The 16900-nt window shown below is 47.1% G+C and overlaps 1 protein-coding gene across 1 annotated transcript in view; it reads right to left on the reverse strand.

Moving 5' to 3' along the window:
• The window catches only part of LOC144826177 (uncharacterized), a 181637-nt gene that overhangs the window by 82466 nt on the left and 82271 nt on the right, over positions 1–16900 (reverse strand). The window contains exon 2 of the mRNA XM_078684570.1: positions 1323–1394. The gene's annotated coding sequence lies outside the window, so the exon portion shown is untranslated. The remainder of the gene's footprint in view (positions 1–1322; positions 1395–16900) is intronic.

Below are 16900 nucleotides of genomic sequence, written 5' to 3' on the forward strand. Positions count from 1 at the left end.
ATGAACACAAAGACAAAATATTTGTGACTTTATACTTTGCACAAAGAAAGCATTAACAAAAACAAGATACGAAATCAGTTTGAGTTGCATTTCTGATAGTGGTGAAACAGTGTAGATCGGGAGCTCGGGATCACTGGAAATCAAGGATGTGAGCAAAAGAAGTAAATATTTAAGAAAGAAACACAGATTCTCAGAAGCAGCCACCACTATCAAATTGCAATTTCAGTGGCAACGGCTGGCGTCATAGTGAGATATTTGTAATTCTTGTAATAAATTACTAGATGTTATTTACTCCCCTGCCCACCTAGACTGTTAATCTATTCCTTTTTCCAGTGATCTAGGAAGGGAAAATTTATTGAACAGCACAACAGTAAAGGAAACCAAAAAGGTTAAAGAAAAGAAAAACACAAAACAGAGGAAAGAGAAAAAAGGCTATCTTCCACTCTCACCACAGGGGTCCAGCACAGGAAACTCTGCAGTAAGCCTGGGTGATAAATTCCGTTCTGCTCGTGGAATTTGGGTAATTTAGCGTTCTGTGGAGAACACGGAGTTGCCAAAAATTCTGAGATCCGCGTTTTTGCGGAATTCTTTGCTTGTTCGCGCTTTCAAAATGCGTGTTCGCAAGATATTTCTCCCCGAGCACGCAAACAGCATTCGCGAACAGGAAAAAATCAACGCGAACAGGCGGAACAAGCAATTCCGCGTGTTCGCTGAACTTTTGCATGCTTGCGGAGATTTTTTACCGCTTTGAGACGCTTTGTGTAGCGCGACTACTCAAATTCCGCCCACCGCCAACTCTTCAGCCGATGCTTGTGAACCCATAAGTTACTTCTAAATACAGTGCGCTCAAGGTCAGCACCAGGTGCAGTTCCACAGGTCGCACCACCCTAAAGCAAGCCATGTGTGCATGTGTGTCCACACACATGTACTGTGTCTTTTGCTTGTAGTAGACAGGACAAAAAAGGGCAGGATGGGAGGACGCAAAGAGATGGAAGTCAGATCCAGAGAGAAAAGACGCCGAAAGACAGACAGAGAGAGGATGGTGTCATGTGGTCTGGAAGAGGTGACAAATGTGCCAATTGTTAAGGAACTGCTGGGCAAAACTGACCTAAAAAGAATTGGACCTGCACTACACTCCCAACATGTACCAGGGTGAATGTGGATCCAAGCGGTGATTATCAGAAGTTTGATAACAACAAGAGTAGTGTGCCGAGGGAGTCAAATGTTGAAGCTGAAGAGACAAAAAAAACCAGAGATCAAGAAAGGGAATAGAGAAAGAAGAAACAGGGGAAAAGGAAACATAGAGTTATAGGAATCCTTACCTGACAGTTATATTATATTTTGTTCTTCCGAGGGTGGCAGCCACGCTGCACTGCCTGGTCATCCCAGAATATCTTGAAAGGAAGTAAAGAAATGGTTTTGCTTCAGACGACTATCACACTTCATCACATTTTACCAATAACCATTCTGAACTTACAAAACAAAAGAATCTCTTGTTGTCTGGATGCCATTGTGAAGCAACTCTGGTTATGAATAAAACATTTTTTTTGGTGCAAGAGCCATGATCCTTTGCTGGAAAAGGTCTCTGTGATTATAGAGTGCACCCACAGTCTCAGAGAACAAACCCCAACAACCCAGTCCATGTCTTCATAACCCCCATCTTTCCATTTACAGATCATGAAACTTGCAAATCAAAACAATCTGGTTTGCAAAGGTATGTTAATGTCCTTGTACATAATTCTGTCCAAACTATGCTCTCGGAGCAACAGTAATTCAAGTTCAAGCTGATGCAGAGTTCGAATGCTGAGCAATGGAAGCAGCAAAGCATCATTGTGTTGGTTCTTTTTATCTATAATTTATCTGAAGGGATGATGCGGAGGGTCAGTATCAATAAACCATTCACAAGACAAAGCTGGAACATTGAAATGTTTAGACCTCCATTGGAGACAACGGAGCAGCAGCAGACTATACAACCTGATATAGGCCCGCTGCTCTCAACATTACAATGTCCTAATACACAGCCTCTGCCTCTCGGAAATATATGGATTGGGCAGGAGAAGGCAGAAGATGAAGCCTGCAGCAGGGCGCACAGGAGCCTCCCCCTTCCTCCTGCCGTAGATCACAGTGTCACTGGTATCTAAGAAGGAAGAGGGGGGTTCTGCTCATCTCCAGCATCTCCCCGGCTCAATTGAATGATGAAAAGCAGTTTAGCCGAGCCCAGGGAGAGCCAGGGGCTGACTTCAGCCTCCTTTCACAGCTATTGCTGTGACTGTTCAACAATTAACCCCTGTGGTCCTGCATGCGACTGTTAACTGTTTAACATTCACAGCAACAACTGTGAAACAAAGAGGTGTTTCAACCCCCTCGGTCTCTGGGACACCTTTGTTTTATTAATTAACACATTCTGCCCTCATGGGGCAAACAGTGTAGTGACCTTATAGTCAGCCGTAGCAGGCAATACTGCCTTTAAAGGACCGTTCCCTTGGTAAAGGCACTTGCATTTAGCTTTGGAGTTACAGCAAGCAGTAGGGTCATATTAAAGATTTAAAATAATGGTTACTTAGTCAGAGAAATAATCATCATAATATTTGCATAAGGATCACATACAGTTAACCTGTAAATGATATCAAAAGCCAGACTCAGATATAACTCCAGCTGTATAGTTAATAGACAGACCACCACAACAAATGTGTGCTAATAAATAAGAAAACCTTTTTCTATAATATCAAATAGCAAACTGACATAGAATCTGCTTAGTTCAAAATCAAGGAAAAGTTCTTACGTACAAAATCAGTAAGACGGGTGACATGTAGTCTGCATTTTGGAAAAGGGTAAAATAAAACAATTGCAGCAAATATCCCAAAACAGTACATTTTATAAGTTTTTAGACAGAGAGAACACATTATTGACATGGTTCATGATGAGGTAAAAATGACAACAACCAATGAATGTTCATGAAAACATAGCACAACTAAATGTAATTTTATAAAACACACCTACAAAATGAATAATTAATTATGACTCTTCACCTTAAAGCAGGAGATTGGCATTGGATCTTGCTTGTTCTACCATACAATATAGCAACATGGGACAACAATAGTATGAATTCTTCTCAGGTCCTTTACTATCCTCCTTTTTCTACCTGTTTATTTAATTCCCGTGATAGTAGAGTTACATGGGCTCCATATCTCTTCTTTTAGAATACCTTGCTTAAAATGTTTATCAATGACAGGTGTATGCCATCCTCTGCTTCACGTGTATGGTTGTACTGAGGAGTGTGTGTGTTAGAAATGGGGTTGCCAATTCTACGAGGGTAGCATGGAGCAGAGCGGGCAGGCCAAACTCCTGAGGACATGTGTGAAGCATCCAAGCAGTACGCACAGACGACACCCGAAATAAAGACACAACACCGGTTGTAAAGTAAAAGAATAACTCGTGTATTGTCTCCAACCTGCAAAAGTAAGACAGAGTAATCACGATGGGGCGCCAACGGGCGCCAGGGCAAAGTATACCAGGGGGATTATGTACAGGGAAAATGTGAAAAGCAAGAAAAAGGTAAGTCCGTTAGTTTCCAGGGCTGAAATAAAGTCAAGGCGCTATCACATGACATGAAATATCAGCGATATCAATGTGAGGGAAAGAAACACTAGGCGTGAAAGCAGGAAATAAAACATTAGGCGTGAAAGCACATTATGCATAAAAGGTAAGATGGGAACCCTAGGCAGGGACATCTGCAATCAAACCTGTTGACAGGACATTCACCATAGGCCCGGGAAACATTAGGCACATTGGAATAGGCAGAACACAGATCTCTCTTTAGCACCCACAGCCTAGCTGCACCAACCCATTAGCCCTGGGCATACGCCATGACAAGCCCTTGCTGGTGAACAGGGTTCCTCAAAACAACTCAACAGGGCCTCAATAACAACAAGGGGCCTCAGCAGTATCTATAAAACAACACTTCCCTGGACCACCTCTGATATAAATCCTTCCTTGCACCAGGGGAACTTTGCGTCAATTCTGCAGAGGCACAGGAACATAAATGTAGGTCACTACATGCACCAGTTCTCTAAAGGTAGCAGTGTTGATAACCCTGAACAATGTCAGCGACAAGCAGGGTGGTTCGGGAGCCTAGTTCCTAAGGCCCCTAATTAGTCCCACCACCACTCTAGGTCTTCAAGGCCCACCGGGCCACCACAGGGCGAACTAGGGCCTACCGGGCCCAACTGCAGTCACCTGGAGGGGAGGGGCGGTCGCAGGGCTGCCTCTTTGATTCTCCGAGGCTCCTCGGAAGCCCCCGCTGTCCCAGTAGCGAGGGGGTTACCTTCGCTGGGGGGCCTCCGTGAGGCCTTCACTCTGCAGGCCTGATCAGGGCAGTGTCGGGGGGCTCTCCCGCTCCTGGGAGCCCCCTCTCCGATGGTCGTCGACTGTCCCCGGCCCCTCGATGTCCTTCCCGGCCCAGGGACCAATCAGTGTACAGCGGGGCGGAGGTGCACCCGCAGCCGCCAATTGCAGCGCGGCTCGCGGGGGCGTTGCAGCCTCCACCAATGGCTGCACAGCAGCAGGGGGGGCGTGGACAATGACGCAGCCGGCGCCCCGTCACGTGGCGGTGGCCGCTTTAGCCCAGTCACGTGGCGGTGGCCGCTCTAGCTTCACAGGCCCACCCCGGGCCTTCCTAATACCGCAGCAGGTCCGTCATTCAGATGCTCCTCTTCTCTGGCGCCCGGGGCATCGGCGATGCTTGAACCCTTCCCAGCGGACTCTCCTTGATGCCGCGGCGGCCCTCACCTGGCTCCGGGGGCCGCGGCGGGATATGCAGGCCACAGTGCTTCACCGGTTCCCGGCGCCCCCACGCAGAGACCCGGCCAGCGGCGGTGAGTTCTGCGGCAGCGCGTCTTCACGCGGGGTAGGCACCCGCTTAGTTTCCAATCATGCAGAAATGCGGCCTCGCCTCCTCCTTGCTACCGGGCTGTGGCGGTGATTCCAGGCAGTTCCCGAGGCAGCGCTAATGCGAGGTAGGCACCCGTTTCTTCTAGGCACCGTAGTAGCAGAATCCAGCGCTGTAGCGCTTGTAAATAGCACAGTGCAGGCTATACATACAGCGCTTTGATGGCCATGATGCAAGATACAGTAGGCTACAAAAGTCCTGGACCAAGGTAGCGCTTTGCAGGCACACAGCACTCCTTCTAGGCACAGCTCTTTAGGATTGTGGCGCTTAGGGGGCAGACAGTACCAGCAGCAAGCCCCAGGGGCCCCAGTATAACGCCTCTCATATCCTGGGGGGTCCAGTCCAAGGTACTCCTTCCTTTCCAGGCGCTTTTAGGCGCAGCGCTTGCGTGGCGCCGGGTCCCAGTGGCCTCAGGGGCCGAGGATGGCCCTCCTCACCTATCAAGGGGCCAGGGGACAGAGCAGCAGGCACTACTGGGCCAGGTCAGCAGTTAGTGGGGACTCATCAAAACAGGGCGGTAGGCTTACACCATCCTCCACTGTAGCGTGGCCCTCCTCCTACACAGCAGCCTGCACTCCTGCAGTGAGGCTTCCACTAGCCCTGGGGACAGTAGAGGGGTTCTAGATGGGTGCAGGGTCCAGCACACAGGCCCAAGTGGTGGTATCCCCTGGCAGCAGGTCCCCTCACGTTCCTGTCCCAGCTCTATCTCAATACATGGTGACACAGCCCCCTTATTTATATGCCCCTCACCCCACCTACCAGTCAGTGCCAGAAGCATCTGGAATTCTCAGGGGAACTAGTTCTAACTGGCTCAGAGGGAGGAGTAGAGCACCCTGGGGGCCAGGCTTTCCCTCCAAAAGTAGGGGTGGCTGGGTACCAAACAACTAGACCGCTAACCTACTGCAGTCAGGTGGCACAACACATAGCCAAGGCATCCATTTTAAATACAGCATGTTACCAGGGTACATTTACACAATGGGGGGGGAGTTAATAAGTGCACACACCATTGTGTGACATTTTCACATTAAACAGGGCATCTCAAACCACACAGGGGGTGAAAAGCAAAACATTTCTGGGGAAAATGGTCCAAGTCCAACACGACTCCCCCCAGCCAAAAGCCAGGGTAGACCAATCATTGCCTTGATGGGCTTCCCTGATTGGGGCGGAAAAAGGTGGACGCAGGCCTGCAACTACAAGAGCACCTGCAGTTCCTTCTCCACTCTGGAACCCGATGGTTCCCTCTCTCAACCCTCCCTTCACCAACCAAACCACCCCACTGAAGCTCTCTAGTGGGATGTGGCCAGGACCGGCCACTAGGCCATCCAGACGTCTCTGGCCCTTGCTCTCTCATAGAGTGGGAGGCTTTAGCCCCAGGCCCGTACTACCCTTTTACCACTCTCCTCCTACCAAACTGCCACTGGTCCTCCTACCTGGGGTCCGAACCCTCAGGCTGACCAGCACTCAGGGGCGAGGCTCTCCTCCCCCTACCTCTCTTTCTGGGGTTCCGCCCTCTCATGCTACGAGGGACACCCTCAGACAACCACTCTCTCCCCAACCTAGAGACTAAACCCTCAGGTTGAACCGGTGACAGGGGCGAGTCCTCCCTCCCCCTGCACCCCTTCCCACACCCCCCTACCTGGAGTAGTACCCCTGGAAGTCAATTCTGGGGGGACCCTGGTTACAGACGTCCCACCCGCCAGGTCAGGCAACCCCTGTCCATGGCCTCCCAGCCCAGGATCTATGCCCTGTGGCTGAGCAGGTGCCAGAGGAGAGACCTTCCTCCTTCTGCACCCCCTCCCAGAGTTCCGCACCCTCCTAAGAGGAGAAGTACCCCTGAGAGTCAAACCCGGGGGGACACTGTTTACAGACGTCCCACCCTCCAGGTCAGGCAACCCCTGAACCTGGAACCCAGGCCCAGGATCTAAACCCTGCGACTGAGCAGACCCCTGAACCTCTGGAGCTCTGATTACAGATGCTCCGGGTTCTCCTGACACGAGGGGATCCCTTTCACTGGAAGGCACATCAGGACAGCATAGGCTCCCAACCTGGGGTTCCCTTCTGAACCTCTCCAGGCCCTGTGACTGCGGTTGGGGCACCTCGGGACACCTCCCCGTCTCACTCCTTCCTGTAGATAGGATGTGAGGCCCTACAACCCTCTCACCTCTCTGGGACCTAGCTGGGCCATTCCTCACCTCTCCTGCCTCGCTGGGTCAGAAGATCCCTGCACCATTCCCTTCAGGAACACTCCCCAATGTCCTCTCAGACCTCTGGCACTTACCCAAAGGTCTGCCTCCCGTGCAAGTTCCCTGGGGTCTGAGAACCCACACTGCAACAGGTGGTGACGCAGACTTCGGAAACAACTCCTTAGAATGTGCTCCTTGATAACTACATGGCACAGCCCTTCCCAATCCTCGACTGTTCTACTCACCACCCAATCCTCCAATGCTGTCCAACACTCCTCCTCAAACTCCCCCCAGGACTGGTGGGACAGCTTTCCCCTCCCCCTGAACTCCAACCCATCCCCATCTTCCTGAGAATCAGGCACTAGTGTCTCTGCCCTATAAACTTCTTCCTCCTCTTCCTGAAAGTCACCACCCTCAAGGGTTATGAACTGGGAGCCCTCCATCTGGTCTCTACCAAATCCACCCTTCAAATACACGGAGCGGTAATCAGACAGGTCCCCCCTGGGCTCTAAGGGTTCCCCCCTCTTCAGGGCCTCATAGAGAAACAGCTTCCTGTGAAGGTTGCCTACTGGGGGTATCCCTCTCTACTTCCAGAAACACAAAACTTCCTGCTCGGTGTAATCCATGAGTTCGGCCTCATTATAAATCAACCCCATACTGGCAAGGTACACCCGGGACACACCACCCACCGTGCAACAAGGGGACACAATTCAAAACACCTTCAGGAGGAAATACAATAATCAGGAAAAGAACAATCAGCAAAGAAAACACAATAATCCCCAAAAACCTGTGATTACTTTTCAGGGTGTGGTATATAAATAAATAATACCGGGACTATTTTTTACTATATTAACAATAACAGATAGCTCAATAAATAAGAGGCAGGATCCGATGTGTCCGAGTCAAAAGGATTTATTCAGGCAAAAGGGAGGGGACTGGAACGGGACAGCCTGAAATAAAATAAGAAGGAAGGAAGGCAGCTGCACCATTTCATCGACAGTGCAGCATATATATAGTAAAACATTACATTACATTACATACAGTAGGCGTAACTTATGACAAACGTAAGATAAGAAGACATGGGTGGGAAAAAAAAGGCGTGCACAGGGCGTGTACTGAGACATGTGATGTGGACGTCACAGAAGTGTCATGAATGGGGCGGAAACATGGAGGGGGCTACTCGAGCAGCTGGGACCTTTAACCTAGTGGTGCGCGCAAACGGGCAATGACGTGTTACCAGGGAGAACTGGGGGCTATGACTTCTACACTAGAAGAGGAGACTAAAGTCTGCGGTGTCAGGACGACATGTACCTATAGCATATCTGGTATCTGGTGTTTGGAGTACATGTTGATAGAATCCAAAAGTTATCAGGGCAAAGGCTACTTGGTGCTAAGGCTGGTGCATGCCTTATTCTACATGTATTGTGTGTGCTATGAATCTTCTATGAATATTAATACAGTATTTCTCTTGCATGGAGACAGAAAGACTAGACCATAGCTGAAACTGTTTATGCGGTTCAGTAGCTTAGGAATGTGAAGAAGGAAAGCTAGACTGATAACTAGAAGCATAACATATTCTTGGCAGACAGGCAGGCAGAGCCAGGCCGGGCACCGCGCTGCGTGAAAGTAAGTGAAGGGTCAGGGATGCAGGTGGGGGCTGTATCGCTCCTCAGAGTGGGTTCAGGAGACTGGAGCTTGAATCTGGTGTCCGGGCCCTTTTGAGGCCTAGAAACGGGGACAATTCAATGAATTAACGTGCACACTGTAAAACGTGGCAACATAGGCCTAATACTCGTTGCTTTCACGAGAACTGGAAACTGGCATACTAGAGTTGGACACAACTATAATTGCGTCTTTAATCGATCATAGGGGGATACATGCATATCGATCATGCACATATAGCATAGGATGGGAAACACGTAGGCACATATAACATGGCAAAATTTTACTTTTCCACATTCCCTCCTTGTGCCCTACGTTTCCATCAGGAAACATCAATATTCATGATACCATCTATCTGTTCATATAGCATCATTTGCTCGTCTCGAATTGTCTGGGAACGGGATTTAGGACTAGGAATACAAGAGGTAGCACACATGCCGCAAATCGCAGGGCCACATTGTAAACAGAGGCAGCAACTGAATATGATCATTACTGCTATACCTAGGAATGACAATACTTTCCATCCCCAGGCAGATATAATACTCCAGAGCCAACCGGACCATGTCCAGGTGCCTGGATTCTGGTGTAACTGATGGGCAATTTTATGAAGTCTGGTTATAGCTGAATAAACAGACGGCGCGTTATTAGGAATGAAAATGCAGCAACTAGATCCGATGACTCTACAGGCTCCTCCTCTATCGGCCAGTATGACGTCAAGAACGAGACGATTTTGGAGCACAACAAAACGCATAGCAGATTGCTCTTCGGTTAAGTTACCTAGAGCGGAAGTAGTTTCATTCACTACTGCTTCAAGGGTTCTGGTTAGCCTACGTATTAGCTTACTATTCTGGACAGGACCTATAAAGAAAAAGAAACCTTTATTGAAGTCTTGATATTGTTCTAGAGCAGTTTCAGTTTGATCGACAATTGGGGACTCAGTCTCTCTTCTATGTCTAACGTGTACTAGATGTGTGTTTCTGTGATAATCAGATGGGGCTAGAAAAACTGGTGGCAGTAGGAAGGCAATGTAACATGTTCCATCCCAATCGAGGGGCAGACGAACATATGCGGTCTGACCACAAACAAAATAAGAATGACGTGAGGCTTTGAAAATAGATTTCCCACTGTCACTATACTCGACCACAATAGTACAATCACTATGTCCTACATGTGCGGAACCATTCTTTCTGACACATAATTCGCCTTTGACTGGTAGAACTGAAATAGCAGGCAAATCTGAAGTAGTATCGGACTGAACATTCAGAACCATGAAATTCGAGGAATAATTACCTAAATCATATACTTCATTTTCTAGATCTAACCCTGTTCTATGGGAAAGACCTTGCTTGTCTGGGAAACAGGTTCGATTCAGAAGGGACATATCAGTCGAGGAAGACGTTAACGTGGACCATGCTCCACACGAACCATTATGTGAAAATGGATAGGGAAAGAGTGGCAGAACTCCCTTCGGTGTCTGGAAAGGGGGGAGTCGACCACACCCCCAATAATTAGTGGCATTGCTGGTCTGGTGTGAATAGTGCAACATTCGGATAAAAGTATTATTACGCATAGCAAGACGATAAGATAACTCGTGAGGAGACAGATCACTAAATGTTTCCTCTACTGTAACATTAGAAAACATATGTACATGTGAAATAGGAAAACATAAATGTAACGCATAACTTATGCATGTAACCATAAGACTCAGGAACAATAAAAAGAACAGAACGATGATACATCTTTTAGAGTTTTGACTAACTCTCTCACTGTGTGGGTCTATCTCATACATGTCAGGAACCTGTCTAACCGTTTCACCCGAGAGGGACTTAGACAATTAAACTGGCTGACTTACTAGACCTCAACTTGGATTTATACTCCTGCTGCGGAGTTTTCTCTAACAGGGGAATTTTAGATTCTTGGTCTGGGCAGTCCTTGAGAACGGGGCAGTCCTTGAGAAAAGTTTTAGGTTTAAGTCCATGGAATTTCTTGACGTGGCTCACGTGTAGCCACCCTTTTCTGTTTTCCACCTTCACAGCAGTCCGGGTGGTAAGAAGAACGAGGCGGGGCTCCTTCCAACGGGGCTCCAGCGGACTTGAACGATCAAAGTTCCTTATCAATACCAGGTCTCCTGGAACGACCTCGTGCGGTTTCACCTCGGTGTTGTCTGGAAATGCGGCGGCAACCTGTGAACGACAAGATTGTAGTGCAGACATCAAGGAGGCAAGGTAATCTGTCAACATATTACTGTCAACATCAGTTATGGTACGGGGTCTAGGTGTACCCCACATATTAGGGGGACGACCAAACACTATCTCGTATGGAGATAGACCTGAACGGGAGTGAGCGACCATTCTCATATAAAAAAGGGCAACTGGCAGTGCTACTATCCAATCTACACCTTTCTCTGCACACACTTTTGCAAGGCGGATTTTCAGGGTCTGGTTATGTCTCTCTACGAGACCGGCTGCTTCAGGATGGCGTACACAATGGAACTTCCACTGGTACCCTAACAGAAGGGAAACTTGTTTCATGAGCTCGGATGAGAATGGCTGGCCGTTATCTGAATACACGACCCTAGGTAATCCATAGCGGGGAAAGAACTCACGAACCAACTGCCTGGCAGTGGTCGCAGCTGTGTAATCTGGAACTGGATATGCTTCTGTCCACCTGGACAAAGCGCATACAACTACGAGGACATACTTGAAACCTCGACATCTCTCCATCTGAATGTAATCCATCTGGAGGACTTCAAAAGGGTGGTCAGGAGGATGGAATCCACCTTGTTCCACCGGGACACTTTTACCGGGATTGAACTGACAACATATCATGCAGGTACGTACTTTCTGCTTGGCTGCTGCTTGTAAATGCTTATTGAACCAAAGGTTCTGGATACTGTCTAACATGGCTTTTTCTCCTAGATGTGCTGGACTATGTGCGGTGTAAATAATGACTTGAACCATAGAATCGGGGAGAAACCATGTGGCTTTTCCCTTCGTCAACCATCCTTGATCTGTCTGGACCCCTCCTTGTTCGGACCATTTCTTGATTTCATCAGGAGTAGCATGTAACTGTATGTCTATGACATCTTGTGTAGGGTCCTTAACTGTCATACAAGTAGTCTGATCTGGAGTGAGTGTCTGTGTCGTATTAACTGGAATGTCTGGAGTCTGAGCTGTAAGCTTGGCCGTTCGATCTGCTAGATCGTTACCTTGGGAAATAATATCAGTGACTTTCGTATGTGCCTTGCACTTCATGATGGCAATAGCTGTCGGTAAATGTATTGCATCTAACAGAGCTTGAATGAGGAGACCATGCTGAATCTTGGTTCCATGAGAAGTCATAAAACCTCTTTCCTGCCAGAGCACTCCAAAGTCGTGTACGACTCCGAATGCATAACGTGAATCTGTGTATATGTTAACTTTCAGGTTCTTGGCACGTATGCAGGCTTGGGTCAGAGCGACAAGCTCTGCTGCTTGAGCAGACAGGGTGTCAATACGATGTGTTTCTATAACTTTGGTGTCAGTAGTCACTGCATACGCGGCTACTAGTTCTCCTGTACTTGTTCTCATACATGAACCATCCACATAAAGTGTCAGGTCGGGATCAGGTAATGCAATGTCTGTCAAGTCTTGTCTTGGCTTTGTCATGGTGTTAACAACTTCCACACAGTCATGTGTGGCAGGATTTGAAGTAACTGACGGTAACAGTGTAGCTGGATTTAAAATGTTGCAGCGTCTGATTTCTATGTGTGGCTGAAACAATGTCAGTTCATAACCTGTTAAACGTGCAATTGTCAAGTGCTGAGTCTGTGTTCGGTTTAAAAGAACTTCCACGGAGTGTGGAACTTGTACTGTCAGGGAGTGTCCTAACACTATGGAATCACTCTGTCTGATAGCTAGAGCTGTGGCTGCAACTGACTTGAGGCACGCAGGCAGAGCCTGGGCCACTGGATCTAATGTGCTGGAAAAATAAGCACAGGGCTTGTATTGTCCTGCTTGATCTTGTGTGAGAACAGATAATGCAGTACCATCACGTTCTGTAACAAAGAGTGTAAAAGGCTTACTGTAGTTCGGTGTTGCTAGAACAGGTGCATTACATAAGGCTTTCTTTAACTCATTAAAGACAAGTGTATGTTCCTGGGTCCAAGGGAGGACAGTCGATACGGCTGCCTCCTGTGTCGTTAACTGTATCAGTGGCTTGGCTAGAAATGCATACTGAGGAATCCATTGTCTGCAGTAAGAAGTGAGGCCGATAAAAGCTCGTACCTCCTTCTGTGTCTTGGGCTGTGGAAGACGTGCTATTAACTGGATACGGTCAGGTGTCAACTGCCTACCCCTCTTGGACAGTAAGTGTCCCAAGTAGACCACTTGCTGGACACAGAATTGCAATTTGGAAGGGGACACCTTGTGCCCCATCTCGGCCAGAAAATACAGAACTATAAGTGACGCACGTTCGCAGTCACGTTCAGAACGGGCTGTGATCAGTAGATCATCGACAAACTGGAGCAGGGCAGTGTCAGTTGGCATGTGAATATTGTCTAGTTGTCTCTTAAGTGCTTGACTGTAAATGCTAGGACTTTCTGTGAAACCTTGAGGTGCTCGTGTGAATTTATAGCTTCTTCCATTTAAACAGAATCCGAAAAGGAACTGGCTGTCTGGATGAATGGGGACACTGAAAAATGCGTTCTTGAGATCGATAACTGTAAAGAACGTGGCTTCAGAATCAATGGCTGTCAATAGGGAAGAAATATCTGGGACCACTGGGTACTGTGGTATAATACATTTATTAAGTTCTCGAAGGTCAATCACTAATCGATATACTGGAGGTGCATTTGGATCAGTACGTTTCAGGACTGGAATGATAGGAGAATTACATACATTGGAGTCAGTTTCTACAACCACTCCTTGAACAATAAGCTCGTCAATGATTTTGGATAAGGCTGCTACAGCCTCAGGTGGCAATTTGTACTGTCGGATTCGTGGTAATACAACACCTTGCTTCAGAGTCACACGATGGGGTGTGATATGCATACAACCTACATCAGTTGGACCTTGCGCCCATAAATGCTGTGGTACATTCAATAATCTTGGATCAAAATCACGTACTACATAATGACCTTTGAAATCACGGAGGAACAGACGGACCCCTTCTGGGGAGCAGCATATGACTGCTCCTAATTCTTTCAGTGTCTTAATGCCTAACAAATTTTCTGGACAAGATTTCGTGAGTAATAAATCTGTGGTTCGGGACAATGGACCAACTTCTAGAGTAAATGGTTTCGATATTTCATTAACAATAGGCTTTCCTGAAAATCCCAGGGAAACATTTCTAGAGCCTGAGAGTGGAGCCCCTGGAACCTCGTCATGACTGATGGTAGTCCTACTTGCCCCTGTATCAATCAGAAACTTTCTGTCTTTCCCCAATACTTGACTGTGTACATAGGGACCCTCTTGATCTACAGGTATCTCGATGAGAGGCAAGCCTACCTCCCTCTCTAGGCTGTTTCATGAATATGGCTGATAATCTGGATACTCTGACTGTGCATACTGGTACATTTGCTGTGTAACGTGTTGTGTTGCAGCTATAGGCTGCGGTACTGTAACTGTCTGTTGTGCATTCTGTGGTGGCTGGGAAGTCTGTGAAACTTGTTCTTGTCTAGGCGGGCGTGGTCTTTCTTTAGTTTTACCAGTAGCTATGTTGTGTTTCAGAACTGCACATTCGTTTATAAAATGACCTGGCTGTTTACAGTAATTGCATGTCCCTTTAACGGGAACTGCAGGATGACTGGCTTGATTCGGACCCCTCTTCTGACTGTCCTGTGGAACAGATTGTGCAACTAATACTTTCATTTTCGTGTCTTTCATACGTCTCCTTTCGTGTTCCTGCTCTTCCCTGATTCTGTTCTGGTGGTACTGGAGCATCTGGAGCATCTGTGACGGAGTATTAGCTTGCCAGGTACTTTCGACTTTCAGGACTCGATTTTTAACTTGTGGACTTGAATTCTCGACTAGTTTAGTGACAAAAAGATGAGGGTATGATTCACTACTTGTTTTCAGACCGCTATTAATAATAAAACATTTCTCAAATCTAGAATAAAAATCACTAGTATCTTCGTCTTGTTTCTGTTTACAGGCTGAGATGGCATCCCAATCTTCCTTTTTCGTGGCTAGTAATCTTGGCAAGACTTGTATTAATAACTCGGGCAATTCTTTAGCTTCATCCCCAAGACCGGTACCTGGTACTCGTGAATTATCTTCAGCTTCTAATGCTGTCCAATCTATCTTTTTCTCTCCCACCTCCCATTCTTTTTCTTTTAATTTTTCATATATGCCCGCAGGCAGCAGGACCTTTAGCATTTTAATGATATCTGGATACGTGTATTCTCCCATACGGAGCATGTCCTTTAATTCACGGTGGAACCCTGCTGGATCTTTATCATGACAGGGAATTAACTTTTTCATTTCTAAAAGTTCCATTTTTGTGATAGGGGTGTAAACAAATACTCGTTCTAGACCACCCCCCTCTTTCTTGACTGGATGTACTTCTCGTAACGGATTCTGTCTGTCTATGTAGAATGATTTACTTTCTGGGGGTGAGACGTGAACAAAATGTGGATTCAGAAACGTTCGGTATTTGTGGCGCTGTTCTAATATGACACTAATTAAATCGGTACCTAGACCTTTCCATCTGTACTGGAGTAACTCGTTTAATACATCATGTAGAGGACCTGGATCAGAATGCTGTTCCTCATACAGTGTAATGAGGTGCTGGATCATATACATACCCACCAGTCGCTGCTCGGCTGGGGGCAGTTTCAGAAACGTTTGGGCCACTATTTCGTCTGGAAAAGTGGTAGAATCAGTAGTCCACCGGACTGCTGATCGGGCTAGTTCTTGTTCATGCATTGTACTGAGCTCACTATACCCTATTCGTGACTTCAGAATGTGATCGGTGGCCTGGAATACTTGCTCAAGAGAACACTGTTCTGGTGCTGGAGGAGGAAAAACTTTCTTGTAATCTAGGCGTGAATGTCGGTCGGAAAGTCTAGTTCTACCTACATACGCTATTCTGGAGGGATTCTCGTTGTCTACCTCTTCAGTAGAAGAGTCATCTTCTTTCTCGGTTGCTTGTTTTGCTTCTCGTTTCTCGTGTATAGTTATGATTTCCCTACGAATTTTCTTGTACATACTCTCTATACAATTTTGTGTCTTGTGTTTTCCATCGGCTATATTGTCACTCCACCTAGTCAGGACTTTCATTTCTTCTTGATCTTTTTCTGGATAATCTTGTTCTCTTATTAAACAGTTAATCAAAAACTTTAAAATCATGAGCTGAGTCTCGACTTTTCTTTGAACCATGGCTTCGTGAATACTTCCTGGATTCACTCCTGTACGGATAAAACGATATATTCTGTCTAGATGTTCTTTCATGTCAGGCAGGGTGTCCAAATAGCTGGCAACCCGTCTTAAACGTAATGAATATATGACCATGTGATCCTCGCCTGGAACTGGATCATAACGACATTCAGTAAGTGCTCGCTTGATATCTCCGTATGTAGTCACCTTTGGCGTACGTTGTAACGCTAGTTCATGTAGCGTCAGACGTCTGGGTTGAGGCGGGGTACGAGGAGAACCTCCCCCCGCGGCTCCTGAACTAGAATCGTCGGTGAATACTGTACGTGCTGGTAGAGTGACTGGCAAAGCGGGTACATGTACGGTGGGCTGGGCCGGGGGTACTGTAACAGGTACTGCAACATTAACTGGACCCACGGGACCAGCGGCTGGAGGAGCAGGAATTACATTATTAACGGGAGCAGGCGGGACAGGATTTGCATAAGCTGGGACTGTGTCGTCCAAATAGGACGAAAGAAAAATATCAGCTGCGGTCGGTTTATGACGTAGCTTAGTCGGGATCAATGGCGGCGGTAAATTACAGGGTGCTTCCGGGGTTGCTTTTGGCAAGCCCTCAGCAAGGAGAGGATACATACCTTTAATAAGGGCATTTCTCTGTCTGTCTGACTGTTCTGCTCTAACTCGTTCACCTTCTTCGATTAATTCCCTTTCTTGGGCTTCTTCTGCGGATTCCCTACTTAATTCTGTTTTTCTGA

This window comes from Lissotriton helveticus, chromosome 3_2, assembly GCF_964261635.1.
Source record: "Lissotriton helveticus chromosome 3_2, aLisHel1.1, whole genome shotgun sequence".
NCBI lineage: Eukaryota > Metazoa > Chordata > Amphibia > Caudata > Salamandridae > Lissotriton > Lissotriton helveticus.